Consider the following 23,275-nt stretch of genomic DNA (forward strand, 5'->3'; position numbering starts at 1 on the left):
GAATGAGACAATATGGGCTGAGGAACAATGGTTTGGTGTTACGACCCTGGGTTCCTCAAGTAGAAACCAGAGGTCAAATTGAACTAAATAAGCTACGTTAGATTAGCCAGACAAAAGTCGACATGTCTTTGTTCGTATCTTCCCTGCCAAACGTAGGACGAATCTTGTTGCTCACAAGCATTCAGACTCTTGAGCTTGTTGTGGATTAAGTATAACATTGTTATAAGATTAACTATCCTGAGAACGAGTAAAGTAACAATATGATGCATAAGGGAAGATTTTTAATGTGTTTAGCTGCACGATCAATTAGGCTCCTCCCGGCACCACACAAGGCGGGAGCCCTGATCTGGTCGCTGGAAGCTTCTTCTCTGTTGGCGTTACAGCGGGACTCTGTGGCTGCACCTCTCTCCCCTTCTACCTTCCCTCTTACTTATTTCCCTTACCTTAAGTTAAGTATATCCTGTGTTGTAAGTGTGCTTACTCTGGTAGGGAAAGATTGGTGAGACCTGGGGGTAGTATTTGCCAGTGTTTTGGATACCCCTAAGTGTTATGTTGTGTTGTATTAGGGTACCACGTGGTCTCACTACCCTAAGCTGCATCAAGCTTCAGTTCTTAACCAGTAGTACTTTACCCTAGCTTGTTCACAGTGTAAACCTTGTATCCTGCCTAAGTGGACCAAGGCTTTTAATGTAAGATAGTGTGGTAAAGTAATTATTATTGTTATTGGTGTGAATGTATATGGAGGGGTTGTTAAGGGGTTAATAAATAAGTAAGTTAATTAAAGGAGTATCCATTTTTCCTGTGTAGGAGATCTATGATCAACCTCTAGGCTGACTATTGCTGTAATAAGCCACTACAAGTTTATGTTTATATATTTAATGGGGGCCGGGCCTTTTAGATCTCCCATATTTGATAACCCTTAATGCTAACTACTGTCCCCACATCCATTAATACTAGTCTCCCCATAGAACACACATTCATTTGTAACAAGTGGTTGGCCAGACCGGGAGGAACATTATAATTGTAAAAAATTAGATTCTTGAGTGCCAAAGCTAAAAATTTTTGTTTTCCGCAGAACGGTTGTGTGTCTCCTAGGGTCCAGCTCATCTAGCAAAGGATTTATTTTTACTGACTGGACACCTAGCTGGATCTCTTCACGTTTGAGGTAAGTGTAGCCTTGTGTTAGGGGCCGTGCAAATTTTTGTTTTTTCCAATTTTTATTTTTTTTTATTTTTTCTTTGGCTAGGAGCTAAATTAATTAGTGATGGAGGCTAAAATGCAGGAACTGGCAAAGGATCCTTCAGTGGTAGAGATCAAGAAGCTTACCAAGTCTAATTTAGTATTGTTAGGCAAGGAATTTGGCCTAGAGTTAAATGACGCGGATAAAAAGTGGACTTTGGTGAATAAAATATTACAACATTGTATGGATCAAGAACTATTGCCAGATGATACACCTTTATGCCAACCTAGCCAAGCGGAAAGTGCAGCTCATAGGGACAGAGAGTTAGCTCTAGAGTTAGCAAAAATAAAATTAGAGGAGCAAAGACTCAAAACCGAGCAGGCTAGAATTAGAGCGAATGCCTCTGGACCTCCACCTGCCGGGGATTCAAACCCCAGGCATTATGAGAAAAAGCATAACTTGCCTGAATTTTCAGAGTCGAACCCTGAAAGGTTTTTCAACCATTTTCAGAGATTGGCCATGTCCATGACCCGGCCAAAGGAAGAGTGGGTGAAAATCCTACAGGGAAGACTAAGGGGTAAGGCCCAAGATATTTTTATAAATATGCCTGACGAAGAGTGTTTTGAATATGATAAAGTCAGGGAATGTGTTTTGCGGGCATATGAAATTACTCCTGAAGCTCACCGCCAAGCTTATCGCAACCTTAGGCCTACTCACAACCAACCGCTCACTGAATTTGCTAATGATCAAATTAGATTGTTTGATAAATGGATTCGCTCGGCTAAAGCCGAAACATATAAGGCATTAAAAAATGTAGTCCTAATGGAACAATTTATAGATATTATGCCAGAGCATGTAGCACATTACATTAGAGGTAGAGTAGAGGTAGATTCTAAAATAGGGGATTTGGCCAAGATGGCAGAGAACTACCAGTTGGCGGGCAAAAGGCCCAATAAAAAAAATTATACCTCACAGAGTAGCAAACCTTATACCCACAGCCAGTCCAGACCAGCTCATTCAAACCCTTTAACTACTGCACCTTCTGTTTCAGACATAACTAACCCTGTTAAATTGTCTAACCCCACGACACCTAAGAGTGAACCGAAGGGTAATTCTGTTAGTAATGTCTCTTCTCCCCGACGTATCTGTGGTCACTGTAAACGTCCAAACCACACTACTAGCCGTTGTTGGCAACTGCACCCGGAAAAAAGACCCAATGCTCTAGTTGTGACACAGGGCTTGATGCCTTCGGAAGGGTTAGGGAGTAAGACCTCCAACCCACAGTGGTTGGACTTGCTTACCCCATTCTTATCGAAAGGGAGACTACTTTTGTCTGAGGGTTCTTCCTGGAAGGACGTGGTGATCTTCCGAGACACCGGTGCCATCCAGACTTTAATTTTAGAGAGTGCTTTGCAAGGTGCCAACACTCTCGACACTGGAGAGGTGGTACTGGTCGAGGGTGTCACTAGTGATACTCGAGCAGTACCCCTCCATAAGGTTACCCTGGAATCTGATTTCCACAAGGGTGTTTGTACAGTTGGAGTCACTTCATACCTACCTTTCCCTAATGTTGATGTAATAGTTGGTAATGATTTAGCAGGGGATAAGGTAGGGGACTCCAGACTGCCTGTTATGTTGCCTACCCCTAAGGTTTGCCTGGATCCACCTGCCGCAGTGGATAATGTTGTGTACCCTGTGTGCGCGGTGACCCGGTCTATGGGACTTAAATGTAAAGGCAGCCCTGTGCTTGCCAAGGTGGTAAATCCCAAGGACACGAGGAACTTTCCGAGTGGTGATAGCCAAGTGGACCTTGCGGACACATTCATGGCCCGACTCGATGACGTGGCTGAGGACATGGTGGAGAGCCTGCCACAGCCGCCTACCGACAGTAGTGGGGAGGTGGAGGAGAACACTGTTGAGCCTCGGCCAATGGCATCTGACCAAGCCCTAGATGCCTCCTTGAGTGAGTTACAGAAAGCTGACCCCACTCTTGCAGATTGTCATGAGACAGCCGTCTCTATAGAGGAAATTGTAGACGCAGCAACTGGGTACTACTACAATGATTAGATTTTGATGAGAAAATGGAGACCGCAGAGTGCTCCCTTGTCAAATGAGTGGGAGGTAGTCCACCAGGTTATGTTGCCAACCTGCTATAGAGAAAGAGTTTTGGCAACTGATCATGATGATCCTATGGGGGGACATCAGGGTATTAATATTACATATCACAAAATCTTAAAGTATTTTTTCTGGCCCAAGCTGAAAAGCGATGTGGCAAAAGTTGTAATGCGTGTATTGTTTGTCAACTGGTTGGGAAACCAAACCAGACTCCACCTAAAGCTCCTCTAAGGCCTATTGTCGTGCAAGAGGAACCATTTTCTCATGTGGTAATGGACTGTGTTGGCCAATTACCTAGAACGAAGTCTGGTAATATTTACCTAATCACAATGATGTGTATCACGACCCGTTACCCAGAGGCTTTTGCTGTAAGGAACATCCGAGCAAAGACTGTTGTTGCTCGTATGTTGCAATTTTTTCCACTTTTGGACTGCCTCGGGTCGTGCAAACCGACAATGGTACTAACTTTAAGTCTGATATTTTTGAACAATTTTGTAAGGACCATGGAATAAATCATAAGATTTCCAGCCCATACCATCCACAGAGTCAGGGGGTAGTTGAACGTTTCCATCTAACTCTGAAGCAGATGTTGAAGACATCGTGCGAGAGTTCCCACACCTTTTGGGATGAGAATTTACCGTATGTTTTGTTTGCAGCTAGAAAGGGGTTACAAAGTTCACTGGGTTGTTCTCCTTTTGAGTTAGTCTTTGGCCATAAAGTTCGCGGACCCTTGCAAATGTTACAGGAGAATTTGTTAGGGAACGTAACGTTAACCGAAGGTTCGGCTTTCTTTGCGCAACACCACCAGAGACTCAAGGACTGCAAGGCGGCTGCACTAAAGTATCTTGGGAAGGCCCAAGAAAAGATGAAAGAACGAAACGATGCTAAGGCTAAGTTACAGGTATTTCAGCCTGGCGACCCTGTCCTGGTATTAAAGCCTCGACTAGGGAACACTATGTCCCACAAGCACGAAGGCCCCTACATTGTGACAGAAAAGACTGGGGACCTCACATACAAAGTGAGGCACTCTGACAAGCGTAACCAGGTAATGCTCGTACACGTAAATCGGTTGAAGAAGTTCCAGGGCCCCAGGCCCATTGCACTAACCAATGTTTCCATTTCCAGTGAGGGAGGGGATGATTGTTCTGGGGACCCAACTAATCTCATTCTCAATAATTCTAGTTCTGTGAATGCTGTGGAGGAGGGACTCTCTCATTTGTAGATGGCCCAACGTGAAGAGGTGCAGTCGTTGCTTGATGAATTCTCCAGTCTGTTCGGGGAGGTCCCGAGGTCCCGACCCAGACTGATGCCATTTGCCATGATGTCAAGTTGACGGACTACACCCCCATTCGCCTTCAACCCTATCGGATGAGTCCAGAAAAGAAGGCCATCGTACGGAAGGAGGTCGAATTCTTGCTCCAGCACGGCCTCATCCGGCCGAGCCAGGGCTCTTGGTGCTCGCCCTGCCTTTTGGTCCCCAAACCAGACAGCTCCTGGCGATTGTGCACAGACTATCGGAAGATCAACAAGGCGACCATTGTGGGTGCCTATCCGCTGCCCCTCCTCGAGGGCTGCATCGACGAGCTGGGAAACGCCAAGTACATCTCGAAATTCGACCTCTCGAGGGGGTATTATCAAATCCCGCTCACTGAACGTGCTAAACAACTAACTGCGTTCGTGACACCCGAGGGTGTTTTTGAGTATCATGTGTTACCGTTTGGCTTGCGTAATGCCCCTGCCACGTTCCAGAGGCTAATGAACTCTTTGCTCGCTAATGTGCCAAATTGTCGGGCGTATTTGGATGATATTGTGCTCTTTGATAGTAATTGGGCTGACCACATAGTTAGGTAATGCCAGTTGTTTACAGTTTTGAAAAATGCAAATCTTACCTTAAATGCAAAAAAGTGTCATTTTGGGCAAGGCACAGTGACGTACCTCGGTTATGAAGTGGGCCAAGGAAAAGTGTTACCTCGGCAAGATAAAATCAGTGCCATTCTGGAGTATCTGGTGCTAAAGTCTAAAATGGACGTTCAAAGATTCATCGGTATGTGTGCGTACTATCGACGCTTTTATCAGAACTTTTCCAGTGTGGCCACTCCTCTCACAGGCTTCTTGTGGAAGGCCGTTAAATTTAAGTGGTCATCAGACTGTGCAGAGGCATTTAAAAATTTGAAATTGATCTTAGCTTCCGCACCAGTGCTCGCTAGTCCAAGGTTCGACAGATCATTTAAAATTCATGTTGACGCGTCTGACTCGGGTGCTGCTGCAGTGTTGTTGCAAACTGGGGATGATCGAGTGGAACACCCAGTATACTATTACTCTGTGAAATTTGACAAGGCGCAACACAATTATTCAGTGGTAGAAAAAGTGGCGTTGGCGCTAGTGTTTACATGTAAAAGTTCGAAGTTTACCTCACAGGTAATATAGTGGAAGTGTACACGGACCATAACCCACTAGTCTTCCTGAATCAGATGAAGGGGAAGAATAAACGCATCCTCAGGTGGGCATTGTACCTACAGGACTTCAATCTTTCCATTACCCACCTACCGGGCCGAATCAACGTGATAGCCGATGCTCTGTCCCGGTTGCCTGAATAACATTCATCTGGGCAACAGGAAGCCATTTACCAACTGTCATGCTTTAGTTATTTTTTTTTTGTAGGTTCTCCTGTGACATTAAATATTCCGTGTCCAATTTATTTACTTCCCGGTTTTTTTGTGTATGTGTTTTTTTTTCTCTTTCAGAGAATTCCTTTGTACTTTTCTTGCACAGAAATTGTTGTTCTTGATTGATTTTTTTTATGTCATAAATTTTCCTTTTTATTCTCTGCATACTCTTACCAAAAAAATATGACTACTATTCTAGTAGTCACAATTGTTTTTCTCTGAAGGGGGAAGGAGTGTTACGACCCTGGGTTCCTCAAGTGGAAACCAGAGGTCAAATTGAACTCAATAAGCTTCGTTAGATTAGCAAGACGCAAGTCGATGTGTCTTTGTTCGTATCTTCCCTGCCAAACGTAGGACGAATCTTGTTGCTCACAAGCATTCAGACTCTTGAGCTTGTTGTGGATTAAGTATAACATTGTTATAAGATTAACTATCCTGAGAATGAGTAAAGTAACAATATGATGCATAGGGGAAGATTTTTAATGTGTTTAGCTGCACGATCAATTAGGCTCCTCCCGGCACCACACAAGGCAGGAGCCCTGATCTGGTCGCTGGAAGCTTCTTCTCTGTTGGCGTTCAAGGTGTAAACAGCGGGACTCTGTGGCTGCACCTCTCTCCCCTTCTACCTTCCCTCTTACTTATTTCCCTTACCCTAAGTTAAGTATATCCTGTGTTGTAAGTGTGCTTACTCTGGTAGGGAAAGATTGGTGAGACCTGGGGGTAGTATTTGCCAGTGTTTTGGGTACCCCTAAGTGTTGTGTTGTGTTGTATTAGGGTACCACGTGGTCTCACTACCCTAAGCTGCATCAAGCTTCAGTTCTTAACCAGTAGTACTTTACCCTAGCTTGTTCACAGTGTAAACCTTGTATCCTGCCTAAGTGGACCAAGGCTTTTAATGTAAGATAGTGTGGTAAAGTAATTATTATTGTTATTGGTGTGAATGTATATGGGGGGTTGTTAAGGGGTTAATAAATAAGTAAGTTAGTTAAAGGAGTATCCATTTTTCCTGTGTAGGAGATCTATGATCAACCTCTAGGCTGACTATTGCTGTAATAAGCCACTACAAGTTTATGTTTATATATTTAATGGGGGCCGGGCCTTTTAGATCTCCCATATTTGATAACCCTTAATGCTAACTACTGCCCCTACATCCATTAATACTAGACTCCCCATAGAACACACATTCATTTGTAACATTTGGGTACAAGTAAAGGACCGGAAGTGAGGTACAAGATTGGAGAAAAGGTACATAACGGGAATAGATATTAGTATATTGCTATTGGTACAGTGTTAGAGTAGAAGTAGGTGATTGTAGTAGAAATAATGGATTGGATTAGTGGTAGAGGATTGGATAAAAGGTACAGGATTGAAGTAGAGGCACAGGATTGAAGTAGAGGTACAGGATTGAAGTAGAGGTACATGACTGGAGTGGAGGTACTGGTCGAGGGTACTGTGTTATGGATGAATATTCAAGTATTGCTGATCGTGCTAAAATACGAATACGCAACTCGAGTGGAGATTATAGTTCTTGGGTAAATATTGGATGTATTGGGGTATTATAGTTGTACTAGGGTGTGGTCGATGTACTGGGGTGTTGTGGATGTACTGGGGTGTGGTGGATGTACTGGGGTGTGGTGGATGTACTGGGGTGTCGGCGGACGTACTGTGGAAAGGTTGGACGTACTGGGGTGGGTGGGCGTACAGGGATTTGGGTGGAGGTGCTGCATGGGGTATGAGTGGACGTGCTTGAGAGTCGGTACATATTGTGGGGTGTGGAATGAAGTTCTTCATGGTGTCACGGGGTAAAGAAGGAGGGAGCCTTTCCTCTTCGACACTTTCCTCTAGTACCCGTATCAAAGTAAACACTTTACCCATATGTGCACCAGTTGTTGGGAAGAAAGCTTACTCTCTATTAATTGATTGATATTTAATTAATAGATTAATAAATTAATCGAAGGGCAACCCTATTTTGACTGAAAAGGGAAACAGATAAAGTTAAATGATAAGGACTGAAACACCAGTGCCTATTGATAAGAAACTATTAAAGATTATTCTTTAAAGTTCAATGGGCTGTATAATATATTAATGTTTGAGAATAAACTTTCCATCCTTCACAAAATGGGGGGTTAATACCAGAAGTAATCTACTCCCAGTACGCTTCATCGAGGCTGGTTCTTCCTCGAATAAAATTAGTAATTTCTACTAAATACCATATTAAGAAACATTAGATAAATTGATTAATGGTAAAAAGATTATTGTTGTTTAACCAAGAAATTATTCTCATTTGACTTTTATGAGGCTATCATATTACGTTAGATATCTCAAATCAAATAAACTAAATGTCTTCGACTGATAATCGGTTCTAGAATTTTCTCAATCAAAGAAATAATAGAAAAGGGTTCAGCTGCTTAGCTGTAATAGTAAACGGAGAGGTATAGGTGCAATGGCGTCGTCTGCTACTTGCTACAACACGTGAGCTCGAACATGGCGTGGGAACATGAGGACCACGACTGCTTACAACACAAGCTGAAATTTCAACTGAATATACTAATTGTTTACACCTACTATCTAGTATCCTCACTATGCCATAGAAGGAATAAATTAATTCCTTATGGACGTACTTATTGTTTGGGGAGGTCGCGTGGCGTAACGATGGACAGTGCACAGTAAAAGGATATACACAGAGATCTCATGATATAACTAATACTAGGGCACTTAACCTGCTGGTCGTCCACCGAAGCAATCATAGATTGCTACTGGAGCAATTGCACGCTCCTAGGCCGATTAACTGCAAGGGCCTAACGTAGAATTGATGGAATTTCGACTCTCCCGGGATGCGCGATGTGATTGTTGGTGTCGCTTGACAAGCCAGTGGCGAATAACGTCCTCATGGCATGGTAACTAAAGGCGAATGGCGTCTCTCCGCTTTCCTCCCTCAACTTGTCTCACGCATTCACAACAGAATTTAATAATCATGGATAATTCTTTTCCATGTAATTACTGATGTAATGCGTTAATGAGAACTGGATTGCAATTATAGGGAATTAAATAATATCATTTTCTCGTTAAATGGTGTTAATCGAGAAATGAAGAGAAATTTTATTTCCTCCATAGCATTCGTACATAACAGATAAAACTGATACTCGATAATAATCTCAGTTAATAACTCTCGGTTTTGGATAACTGGGAGCTATATTATCCGTAGTTAATTATTGTACGGAATACTGATAAATTTAGAGAACCACATTCAATTCTCTAACATATTGGGAATAAATATGTTTAGATGGACATTATCTGACGCAATCCTGCCTCTCGATGTCGTGAGAATATTAGCAATATGCTCAGATAAAGAAATATTAATTTATGTTAACACTACCGTTAGTGGAATTAATAACTACTGTAATTAGTATATAATAATGATGTATTATAATACAATGGTAGTGTGTCAGTGTTGGAAATTTCCAACATAACCTCGGGGGGGGGGGGGGAGGAAACTCGGGTCGCAGTTCAATGTTGAGTACTGACGTACCTATCCCGAAGTTAATATTAATGTTAGTATGTTAGTACGTTAGTACACACACATAACGGATGTCCCGTAATTGTGAAGGACAGATAAAACTTTAAGTCTTGTAAAGGAACTCATATTAAATGTATAACATGGAATTGTGAATCATCTAAAGTTAATAACTACTAAAGCCTACAATGTACTCCATGACTGGTGTTGCGATGACGTGTAACGGTTAGGTTACTAAGTCTTAAAGTTTTGTGAACTCATAGATGTCCTAGATGGAATAATGTTATAGTTGATAGCCTATACAAACAAATTAATGATTAAATCATACAATTTAAGGTAACTGAGAATCCACCGTGAGGTGAATGTCTTGGGTCATTGTGACTTGTAACTGATTTGTTACTTGACATCACAACACAGCATCATCATGATTATTCAAATTGGATTGTAAATTATTTGCTCTTAGTCAGAGCTATAAAAGGCTTGTAGTTTCCATTTACATTGTTGAACAGCTGCTCTAGGTGGGCGGGTGCTCGGTGGATCAGAATTGTTGTCCTCGGAAACTGTAGGTGAAGTTGGTTCTGTTAAACACCCTCGTTCGGCTAATTCGAGAGGTACCAACTTCTCTAATGTTTTTAGGATAGTAGTGAATCGGCACAAAACCCGTACTACTCTCAGGATGCCTTGGAGATCTGGGTGGATAGAGACAATTTTGCCTATAGGCCATTCTGACCTGGGTCCATCACTGTCAATCAACACTAGGTCTCCTGGTTTGAGTTGAACTTTATTATAGGGGCTCGAAGCTCCATAGTGGTACTTTCGTAGAGCTGTGAGGTACTCTCGAGTCCACACCTCATTCCACCTTTCAATTACTCTCGAGAGATGTTGGTAACTTTCCACTAAATCACTTCTAGTCACATGGAAAGGGTCAACGGGATCCTCTTCTCCCAAAGGTATAAGAGGGCTCAACAGGCCTTCATGAATTAAATGTGAGGGACTGAGGGGTTCTCTCTGTGAGAAGTCATCTGATAGGTAAGTTAATGGGCGATTGTTAACTCGCGCCTCAATTACCACGACGAGTATTTGGAGTTCAGAGAAACTAATTTTCTGTCGATGTAAGGTCTTCCTAAACATTTCTTGACAGGCCTTATCATACGTTCGTAGAACCCACCTTGCCAGGGGGCTCTGGGAGCTATAAATTTCCAGTGGCATTGTCGTTTCTGCATGACAGACTGCACTTCTGGATGATTCCATATCTCACGTAGGCAGGCTTCTCCTGCCACAAAATTTGAACCATTATCAGATATCATTAGTTTGGGACAGGATCTACGAGTTGCAAATCTACGAAAAGCTTGGATGAAGGCTTCGGCACTCATGTCAGAAGTTACTTCTAGGTGTACGCCTCATGTGTGGTTGCACACGTGAAGAGGCAAATATAAGCTTTCACTGGTATCTTATCTAGAGTGCCAGTGAGAAGCAAGGCTCCTGTGTAATCGACACCAGTGGTCTCAAAGGGACGAAGATGGACTACTCTCTCCTTAGGGAGTGGTGGAGGTCCTGGGTAAGGACACACTCGAGCGTCGTATCTTTTGCAGATTACACAGAACTTAATGAGTGATTTGACAATTTAACGACCTTGGGGAAGCCAATATTTCTGTCTCAAGTCGGTGAGTGTCCAACACTCCACCATGCAAAGTACCATATTGATGATGATGTAAAACTAGAAGTTTTGTAATAATGTGGTGACGTGGTAGAAGGATCGGATTCTTTGTATCCAAATCATTTTCTGCATGAAGCAGACGTCCTTCACACCTTAATATATTATGAGTGTTGGTATCATACCAGATACCTGGAGACTTGGTTAATGTATCTGGAAGATTTTCATATTCACTTCCATACGTCTCTTGTATGGAACAAAGGAGCCAAGATCACCACTCGTGGATTATTTGATCAAGGATCCCAGAGAACTTTCATTACTCAGAAAGCGGCAGAGGCACTCAATTTACAACCAATCAGACAGGTAAAATTAAACCTGTCAGGATTCATGATAAATCGAGGACCCCAAGAATACTCAGTAGTTCAACCGCTTGTACGACTAGGTACACATGTCAAGGCTCTCCAAGCCATTGTTGTAGATCAAATACCTTTTGACCTAAATATTAAGGGTCTGGGGTACACAGCCCACTTCCTGCAGGAACGTGAAATTAATTTGGCTGACAACAAGTTAACGTCTGACCGCCTTAACAATGTAAATGTACTAGTAGGAGCAGACTACTATTACCAGTTCATAATTGGACATGTTAAACGATTGGGCATGAATATGCTCCAATCTGCAGGTGGCTACTTACTTACCGGTAAAGTTCTGAATGTGAACAAGCCTAGGCCTGCCAACAATAATAAATTAGTCAGTAGTAAATCTATTCTCCAGCAGCCAGCTAAAATGATAAACACAGCTGAGTAATAAACCCAGATTGAATGTAGTACAATTAGTATTCGCCGAGATGTTTCATAGCTCTCAGTGGAAAACCAGTGGTCAGTACCTAAACAAGTACAAGTCACAGTGACCAAGCCATTGAATCCACTGCAGACCTAGAATTATTCTCGACGAGTAATAATTGACCACACTCAGTCTCCCTAGGTAATTGATAATATTAGGCTAGAGAATCTAGCACTTCCTAGGTAATTAATAATATTAGGCTAGAGAATCTAGTACTCAATGCATCTAGCATTTCCTGAATTTAGCAATACTATGAAGTCATTAAGCAACTTCTATAATTATAAATTCACTGGGACCCGGTCCAAATTACCTGCACTTAAGATTTACCAAGAAAACCTTATTAATTCAATGTTTTCTGCACTAAGAGTTAGTGAAAAATACTTGCATCATTTTTGTTTGAACTGTTTTCTTTCGTTTCTATTTAATTATTGTAGGAGCGCAGCACGAACAAACTTGCAAACTTACCAATACATAAGTGAGTCTACAGAGAACTAATAACCCGTGATACGTTTAGGTTGGGAAAATGTTACAAATTATCTCTGAATAGGATTAATCGTGGCAGCAGTAATTAAATTTCCAGCAACCTTAGGTTTCCCTTTGTTTAATGCATTATCATTAAACCATCAGCATTGTTACTTAACATCCTTAATGAGCTCAATATAGCTCACTTCTGAGTTAACGTAATATTTGAGCGATTTAATGTTCCCCATGCTAATACGAACACTGCTCGCCATGACAATTGAATGCTACAATGCTCCACCTCGTTAATTCGAGTTCAATATAACTCACCCTGAGTTAGCGTAACAATTGAGCCCTTTAATGTTCCTCCTTGCTAATACAAGCACTGCTCGCCATGATAATTGAGCGCTACAATGCTCCCCGCGCTAATTCGAGCACTGCTCACCAGAGAATCTGCCTAGATTCCGTGCTTAGCTATTCTTCAACAAGGATCTTGCCCTAATAACCCGAGCTGATCTTACAGCTCACCTGTGAATTAACGTAATAATTGAGTGCCTTATTGTTCCCCATGCGAATTCGAGCTCAATATTGCTCGCCATGATAATTGAACGCTACAATACTTCACCTCGTTAGTTCGAGCTCAATATAGCTCACTCTGTTAACGAGCTTAATATAGCTCACCCTGTTAGTTCGAGCTCAATATAGCTCACTCTGTTAACTGCTAACGAGCTCAATATAGCTCACTCTGTTAACTGTTAACGAGCTCAATATAGCTCACAATGTTAACGAGCTCAATCTAGCTCACCCTGTTAACGAGCTCAATACAGCTCACAATGTTAATTAGAGTACATTACTGCTCACAATTTAGCTAGAGTAATTCCACTAAGAATTAGTGAGTTATAACAATTAGCTTAGTCCTCTACTTAGGTAGGTTAGAAATTTAAACCATCTATTTAGGTAGGTTTAGGGACTTTAGTTAGTGTCAACTGAGTACTAGCCTAGTCTGTACTCGCAACTAATTACAGTTGACTATACTTAAAGAGACTGATTTAATAAACTTAATTTTCATTTAAAGGTTGAGGATGTATTAATGAGTTTACAGTGTCAACCCTATGCGCTGCAATTCAATTAGCTCATGAGTCAGAATAACTAGGCTACTAATCTCACTGTAGATTCAGAATCTTCCTTGATTTTAATGAATAAACCTTTTCAGTTCTCTAATATTACACTATTTTAGCTAGTTAGCAACTTAGTTATATCATCAGTCAGAATGACTACTGCACGGCAGTGCATATTAAATCAAATTTCCTCACTTGATTTTGGGGTGATCATGATGCTGCGTGATGTTACTGTCTAGTAACTCAATAGTTACAAGTCACAGCGACCCTAGACAGTGACCTTACTGTAGTGTCAGAGTCTCCTTGATCTTGAATGAACCAATAATACTTTACTGTATAATAATGTAGAATACAACTTATACAATAATGTTATCAATTCTTAGGAACTTTTTCTGAGTTTGCCTACAATTCAACAACTACGTAATACAACCATTACATGTCACTGCGACCCTAGTTGTTGAGTTTATTGTAAGCTTTAGAGAGTTCTTGATTACAGATAACTTAATCATTTAATATTTCAATGTTTAATTCATGTTCCCATAAGGACTTAAGAGTATTATCTGTCTCTGACAGATTCGGGACATTCGTTACTAACGCACTAACATAATAATTTACTAATCCATAATATAACTACAGAATGGGTACGTCAGTACTCAGAACTGCGACCCGAGAATTCCCCCCACCCCGAAGTTATGTTGGAAATTTCCAACACTAACAAACTATACTAACTACAGTAGTTATTAATTTCACTAACGGTAGTGTCAACATAAATTAACAATTTTATCTGCGCATTAGTGCTAGAATTCTCACGACATCGAGTAACAAAATTGCGTCAGATAATGTCTATCTAGACACGTTTACTACCAATATGTTAGAGAATTGAATGTGGTTCTCTAAAATTATCAGTATTCCGTGTAATAATTACCTACGGATAATATGACTCCCAATAATCTAAAACCGAGAGTTATTAACTGAAACTATTATCTAGTAGCAGTTTTATCTGTTACGTACGAATGCTATGGAGAGAATAAACATCCTCTCCATTTCTTGTTTAACATCATTCAACGAGAATATGATATTATTTAATTCCCTATTATTGCAACCCAGTTCTCATTAGCGTATTACAACAATAATTACGCGGAAAAGAATTATCCGTGATTAGTAATTTCTGTTGTGAATGCGAGAGACGAGCTGAAGGAGGGTGGAGATGCCATTACTCAGGAGGTATTCCTGGCAATAAGAGAGGCGAGACGCGTGGTAGTGACTGAAGAGTTTTCCAACAAGAATTACGTTGTAACTCAACCAATAGTCAACAATTACCTCTTCACGTGTTCTACAGTGCCCTGCCAGTTAATAACGCGTCAACAATTGAAGCCACGGCCCATAATTACGTGTACACAGCAGTGGACGCCTGGGACTGGCCGACGCGGTTTCGGCAAACCTTAGTACTTGATACGCTCATGTTAAGTATACCATTCTCGTTTGATGCATCATCCTAGATTGTATATTTGTGGGTAGTCTGTCGTGACAACGCATGAACAACCAATACACAACGTTAGTTAATTTTCTTCATTTATTTCAATTTTAATGAATACTTGAAATAACTCGTAGCCTAATCAAATGCTACTTAAATTTCCCTGATTGCTGCGTGTATACGAGGAGTCGACAAGTTGTTTCTCTTCATTCGTGATATTCACTTCGGGTTCTTTCCTTATTCGGATCCTGTGACCACGAGGACGAATGACGAAATGGAGTTACAAAAGTCGTCTTACAGCTCAGACCCCTATTTCCTATAAATTTAGCTAAGATTATTACTGATTTCAATATAATTCATATAGTATCTTTACAGTGAATAATTTACTGCCAGAATTTATGATTTGGTTGTTAAGGTGTTTGCTCTTACTGTTGCTCAATAATTCATAATCTTTAATATTCATTATTTGAGGTATCATATCTTTGAATCTATTTTATTTTAGATTTGCTATGTTACTAACTCAACAATGAACTAGTGACGAACCACACTTGTTCCTAGATATATATGAACTTCTAGAAATACCCCCCCCCCCCCATGTTTATATTTGAGGCTTTGACTTTAATTAATTAATAAGACAGTCTATTCATTATTTTCAAGTGATTATTCATTTAATTAATATCCATAGGCACTGGTTCTCTATTGTCAATGTAATAATCATTATTATTCGTTTTCCCTCTTTTCTCAAAAGTGGGTGGTCCTTCGATTTATTTAAATACAATAATCACAAAATTTAGGATATGAGTTCAAGCCCCAGATAATCCAACACACACACACACATATATATATTGTGACGATAATCTCTTTCAAGAGAGATTGAGCCTGCTCTTCCCTACTTCAAGTTACGCCAAAGATACAAGTATAAGATGCTACATTCAAGATACGTCACCAGTAGCATAAAACGTTTTGACCAAGAGGCAAAACGTACCCAATTCCCCCACTCCACATACCTTCCACATGCCGGCTCGTCATCAAACCAGCTAACTACCCTTCACCAGCCTGCCTGCTCTTGATTAGTGACTCGCCAGCCTCGCACCTGCACATCGCACCTCAGCGCCCTCTACCAGAGTCGACGTCTGAGCCTGACCAGCTATCAACTTCAGAATATTCCTTGTGCTCTTAGCGTTGACATCTCTCTCTGGCATATTAGCTCATTGGCTCGTATACGCAGGGAGGTTTCAGCCATAGCCGATATTCTCAGCACCATTTTTACATTTTCTCTTTTTGTATTATTGTGTCTCACAATAATACAAAATTATTGTGTCTTTGCAGTTCTTTATTATTTCATTGAATTTTTAACTCCCCGAGATTTGTCTTTATTTTCATTTATGTTTAAAGTAAATATATTAAAGTTTCATTGTTCATACTTTGTGTTTTACGTGTTCCTCCCTCTCACTTACCACAGACAACAGGCAAGCAGTCTATATTTTTGTTTTAAGTGTGACCAGGCTTTGACACCTGCCATTGGAGGACTGCCGAACATCAACACTCCAACACTTTCCCGTCACAATATATATATATATATATATATATATATATATATATATATATATATATATATATATATATATATATATATATATATATATAGGGATAAAAGCCTCGTTGGACGTAGAATTACTGTTTACCAACGTACCTGTGGATGAAACAATCGGGATGATAGCGGACAGAGTGTATCGTGATCCGGCCTGTACTTCTCTTGACATACCAGAAAACATTCTAAGGAAACTACTCCAAGCTTGTACTAAAGAGGCACCCTTCTTGAGCCCGGATGGGCACATGTATAAGCAAGTAGATGGGGTTGCCATGGGTTCTCCCCTAGGTGTCCTGTTTGCGAACTTATACATGGGTAACGTCGAGCAAAAAGTCTTAGTCGACATGAACTTGAAACCGGCCATATACTGCAGGTATGTTGACGACATTTTTACACATTTACCTGATGTCAGACATCTGCAGGAGCTGAAGGAGAAATTTGAGCAGAATTCTGTGTTGCGTTTCACTTACGAGATGGTGAAGGATGGGAAGCTGCCCTTTCTAGATATAACAGTCATATAAAGGAGCGGAGGTTTCTACACTGCAGTCTCCACTAAGGAAACAAACATAGGAATGTGCCTAAATGCCAACAGTGACTGCCCAGACAGGAACAAGAGAAGTGTCGTTAACGCTTATGTCGACCGTGCTCTCAGCCACAGCTCAGGATGGAAGCAAGTCGACAAAGAACTCTGTAGGGTAAGGCAGGTCCTAGTCAACAACGGCTTCTCTAATGGTTTCGTTGAAGACATCATAAGAAGGAAAGAGAAACGCCATGCAACCTCTGAAGAGACAACTAACACAACACCTATACCCCCTATTAGACTATTTTACAGGAACTTCTTTTCCACAGCTCATAAAATGGAGGAAAGGGTCCTGAAAGATATTGTTATTAGAGACGTTATCCCAACAGACAAAAATCAGAAGATACAATTGACGATCTACTATAAAACCAAGAAAACTGCCAACTTACTCATTAGAAACTCTCCAGACACGAAGCAGAACGCTTTAAAAGAGACCAACGTCGTCTATGCCTTCAAATGCCCACTTCGGGACTGTAAGCCTCAAAGAATTCAGTATATAGGCATAATCAGTATATTCAGTAAAATCAACAACATCTCTTTCCAGGCGATTAACGATGCATAAGCAACAGGGCTCCATTAAGGAAAATATAATCTCTTCCCACAACCAGACCATCACCAGAGAAGTCTTAACAAAAAACACGGAAATCATCGATAGATACAGCGATAGCAGGCGCCTAGATATCTGCGAGGCACTACACATTAAGAAGTTGACACCAGCAATCAACAGCCAATTAATGCACAACTATATTCTACCCACTTCAAGACTCCGCACCAATATAGAAGCATCAAGAAATATGGGCCATTAGGCCCTTTGCAGTTACTTACATTCTTCCCTTTAACTTACAAAATATTATACCCATTGTTTCGTGTTTTGTCTTGTGTTGAAAGTTTGTTTTCACCTCATCCAAAACTGTTGTAATATATATATATATATATATATATATATATATATATATATATATATATATATATATATATATATATATATATATATATATATATATATATATATATATATATAGGCATACGAAAGATTGAGAAAATTCGTGTTAGAATTATTAATCTTACTTTTTCGGTCATATTTAATAATATATGTCTACAGGAAAGACTGCTACCAAAATATACTAATATTAAATTGCACGACCCAGCAGCAAGGAATCAAGCCTTCACGATAAAATATCGCCAGGATCTGATTCGTGATCAGATATACAAGGCAGAGAATGAAATCAAAGACAACAAAACGCAACTACTTCATGCTACAAACGAGTGGAGAAATAGCAACATCGACGAAAGTATCCGTACCCGCATTGAACAACACCTCGACATCCTCACAGACCGACATCACCTCAGCACTGAAACAAGGATTATCAAGAAACTAACAACATTATATGGAGGACCTATGGCAATTCCACGACCAAGAGATGGCTTCCTGAACCTTGCAGGAATTAACCTCACTGAGGACCAAGTCACTCTCCTAAATCTGGGCATAAACTGTCACGTTATGTCCAGACCGAGTGAGATGGCCCGGAAAGTAGAGTTGGAAATTCTGTTGGACGACATATTCGACCTCGAGACACAAAAGAAGGTCACTACCAAGGATACCTTACAAGCAGAACTTATTGCAGAAGGAGGAAAGAATCGAGGCAATTACAGAAGCACCATACTGTCCCCCGAGCTCAAAGCGGCAGCTAAAAGCCTTCGTGAGAACAAGGAGATAGTTGTCAGGAGAGGTGACAAGTCGCCAATATATGTCATTCTTAAAAAAGACGAATATCTGGCGAAAATGAACCTCATACTCTCTGACCAAACTAAGTTCCAAAGGGTAACGAAGGACACTACAGCCGAATTGAAAGCAAAGGTCAACAAACTGATCGAAACTGTGAACGCCAAGAAATCCGGACTCCTCCTGCCAAAGATCATTGGGGAATATAAACCTGGATATGCGTATGGAAATGTCAAGACACACAAGCCTGGAAACCCACTTCGGAAAATCATTAGCCAGATACCCACACCCACGTACAGACTGGCGAAGCGACTCAACGGCCTGCTGACTCCTTATGTTCCTTGCGCCTTCAGCCTAAAGTCTCCAAAGGAATTTGTTGACTTACTGCGGGGCACACGGGCCACAGGGATAAGAGCCTCGTTGGACGTAGAATCGCTGTTCACTAACGTACCAGTGGACGAGGCAATCGGGATGATAGCCGACAGAGTGTATCGTGATCCAGCCTGTACTCCTCTTGACATACCAGAAAATATCCTAAGGAAACTACTCCAAGCTTGTACTAAAGAGGCACCCTTCTTGAGCCCGGATAGGCACATGTATAAGCAAGTAGATGGGGTCGCCATGGGTTCTCCCCTAGGTGTCCTGTTTGCAAACTTCTACATGGGTACCATCGAGCAAAAAGTCTTAGTCGACATGAACATGAAACCGGCCATATACTGCAGGTATGTTGACGACATTTTTACACAGGTACCTGATGTCAGACATCTGCAGGAGTTGAAGGAGGCATTTGAGCGGAGTTCCGTGCTGCGTTTCACTTACGAGATGGAAAAGGATGGGAAGCTGCCCTTTCTAGATGTAACAGTCATGGAAAAGAACGGAGGTTTCCACACTGCAGTCTACACTAAGGAAACGAACATAGGAATGTGCCTAAATGCCAAAAGCGACTGCCCAGATAGGTACAAGAGGAGTGTTGTTAACGCATATGTCGACCGTGCTCTCAGCCACAGCTCAGAATGGAAGCAAGTCGACGAAGAACTCTGTAGGGTAAGGCAGGTCCTAGTCAACAACGGCTTCTCTAATGGTTTCGTCGAAGACATCATAAGAAGGAAAGTGAAACGCCATGCAAACTCTGAAGAGACAACCAACACAACACCTATACCCCCTATTAGACTATTTTACAGGAACTTCTTTTCCACAGCTCATAAAAAGGAGGAAAGGGTCCTGAATAGATATTGATATTGAAAGATAAACGTTATCCCTACAGACAAAAATCAGAGGATACAATTGACGATTTACTATAAAACCAGAAAAACGGCCAGCCTACTCATGAGAAACTCTCCAGACACAAAACAGAACGCTTTAAAAGAGACTAACGTCGTCTATGCCTTCAAATGCCCTCTTGGGGACTGTAAGCTCCAAAAAACCCAGTATATAGGCAAGACAACAACATCTCTTTCTAGGCGTTTAACGATGCATAAGCAACAGGGCTCCATTAAGGAACATATAATCTCTTCCCACAACCAAACCATCGCCAGAGAAATCCTAGTAAACAACACAGAAATCATCGATAGGTACAGCGATAGCAGGCGGCTTGACGTTTGCGAGGCATTACACATCAAGAAGTCAACACCAGCAATCAACAGCCAATTAATGCACAACTATATTCTACCCACCTTAAGACTCCGCTCCAATATAGAAGCATCAAGAAATATGGACCAATAGGCTTTCTACAATCACTTCTATTCAATACCCATTGTTTCATGTTTTGGCTTGTGTTGATGAAATTAATATCTTATTAAAGACCACCTCACCCTATCCACCTCACTCAAATGTAGATATAAACAAAATCGGAGATGTGTAAGTTCTATTCAGTTGTGTATGTGTTAACTAAAGTCTTTGAAAATGTAATAAGTTTTACGAAACGCGCTCAAGTGTCGCGTCAGACTAGAAATAAAAATGAATTTTGGAGAATTGATTTTTGAATTACCACCAACAGTGAAAAGAAATGTACGAAAGATCGAGAAAATTCTTGTTAGAATTATTAATCTTACTTTTTCGGTCATATTTAATAATATATGTCTACAGGAAAGACTGCTACCAAAATATACTAATATATATATATATATATATATATATATATATATATATATATATATATATATATATATATATATATATATATATATATATATATATATATATATATATAACTTTTTAGACACTCAACCCACCAGGGGACTCGAGCACTGGCCAACAAGGTGGCAGTTGCATGCTGTATCCACTACACCATACTTCAAAGCCATAAGAGAGGTAGGAATTCTGGGGTATTTAACCAACCAGAACTCCAATCCTCTCCCAGGCAATGAGATAGTGTGGGACCTCTGATGCTCTTTCATCGATTCCTGTTATATGGGAAAACTCAGTGCCAAATGCACTGAGTTTGCACAAATGCATTTGGCACTGAGTTTTCCCATATAACAGGAATCGATGAAAGAGCATCAGAGGTCCCACACTATCTCATTGCCTGGGAGAGGATTGGAGTTCTGGTTGGTTAAATACCCCAGAATTCCTACCTCTCTTATGGCTTTGAAGTATGGTGTAATGGATACAGCATGCAACTGCCACCTTGTTGGCCAGTGTTCGAGTCCCCTGGTGGGTTGAGTGTCTAAAAAGTTATAAACTTCAGCTACTGGAATAGGGTAGTCTGTGCATATATATATATATATATATATATATATATATATATATATATATATATATATATATATATATATATATATTTATATATATATATATATATATATATATATATAAATATATATATATATAAATATATATATGTATATATATGTATATATATGTATATATATATATATATATATATATATATATATATATATATATATATATATATATATATATTTATATATATATATATATATATATGTGTGTATATCACGAAAATAAACACGTGATTAAGAATGTGACAATGTCAGACCACGGAGGAAAAATGAAACAGGAAATTTCCTTAAGTACTTTCGTATATTAAATGAAATGACCTTCTGAAGATGTATTTAATATACGAAAGTACTTAAGGAAATTTCCTGTTTCATTTTTCCTCCGTGGTCTGACATTGTCATATATATATATATATATATATATATATATATATATATATATATATATATATATATATATATATATATATATATATATATATATATATATATATATATATATATATATATAAATATATGTATATATATATACATATATATAACTGAAAACTCACACCCCCAGAAGTGACTCGAACCCCATACTGTCGGGAGTAACGCAACTGGACCATCACGATCGGACATAAGTAGGTGATAGCTGAAGCTATTTGAACCCCCCCCCCCCCCCCCCGGCACCCGGATGGTAATCTTGGGCATAGCATTTTATCAAATCACATCATTCTTTGGGGCATACGTGAGGAACACAAATGTGAACAAGCCTGAATGGTCCCCAGGACTATTTGCAACTGAAAACTCAAACCCCAGAAGTAACTCGAACCCATACTGCCAGGAGCAACGCAACTGGTATGTACAGGACGCTTGAATCCACTTGACCATCACGACCGGACATAGGGAGGTGATAGCCAAAGCTATTTGAACCATTCTCCCCCCCCCCCCCCCCCCCGCCAGCACCCGGATGGTATTCTTGGGCATAGAACTTTCTCAAATCACCTCATTCTTTTGGGCACACGTGAGGAACACGACTGGTCCTTATGTCCGGTTCTGATGGTCAAGTAGATTAAGGCGTCCTGTACATAGCACTTGCGTTGTTCCTGGCAGTATGGGTTCGAGTCACTTCTGAGGTGTGAGTTTTCAGTTGTATATAGTCCTGGGGATCATTCAGGCTTGTTCGCATTTGTGTTCATCACGTGTGCCCCAAAGAATGAGGTGATTTGATAAAATACTATGCCCAAGATTACCATCCGGGTGCCGGCGGGGTGGGGTGCTTCATATAGCTTCAGTTATCACCTCTTTATGTCCGGTTGTGATGGTCAAGTGGATTAAGGCGTCCTATATATACCAGTTGTGTTGCTCCTGGGAGTATGGGTTCGAGCCACTTCTGGTGTGTGAGTTTTCAGTATACCAAAATATACTAATATATATATATATATATATATATATATATATATATATATATATATATATATATATATATACATATATATATATATATATATATATATATATATATATATATATATATATATATATATATATATATATATGTCGTACCTAGTAGCCAGAACGCACTTCTCAGGCAAGGCCCGATTTGCCTAATAAGCCAAGTTTTCATGAATTATTATATTT

At 40.3% G+C, this 23,275-nt stretch overlaps 1 long non-coding RNA gene across 1 annotated transcript; it reads left to right on the plus strand.

The window, feature by feature from the left end:
* Positions 1 to 385: 385 nt before the first annotated feature.
* Positions 386 to 6,083, plus strand: LOC138352345 (uncharacterized). The gene is made up of 2 exons (XR_011222764.1): positions 386 to 1,165; positions 4,478 to 6,083. It is a non-coding gene; the product is annotated as an uncharacterized lncRNA (long non-coding RNA).
* The last annotated feature ends 17,192 nt before the right edge of the window (positions 6,084 to 23,275 follow it).

Source organism: Procambarus clarkii, chromosome 53 (assembly GCF_040958095.1).
Source record: "Procambarus clarkii isolate CNS0578487 chromosome 53, FALCON_Pclarkii_2.0, whole genome shotgun sequence".
Classification (NCBI taxonomy): domain Eukaryota; kingdom Metazoa; phylum Arthropoda; class Malacostraca; order Decapoda; family Cambaridae; genus Procambarus; species Procambarus clarkii.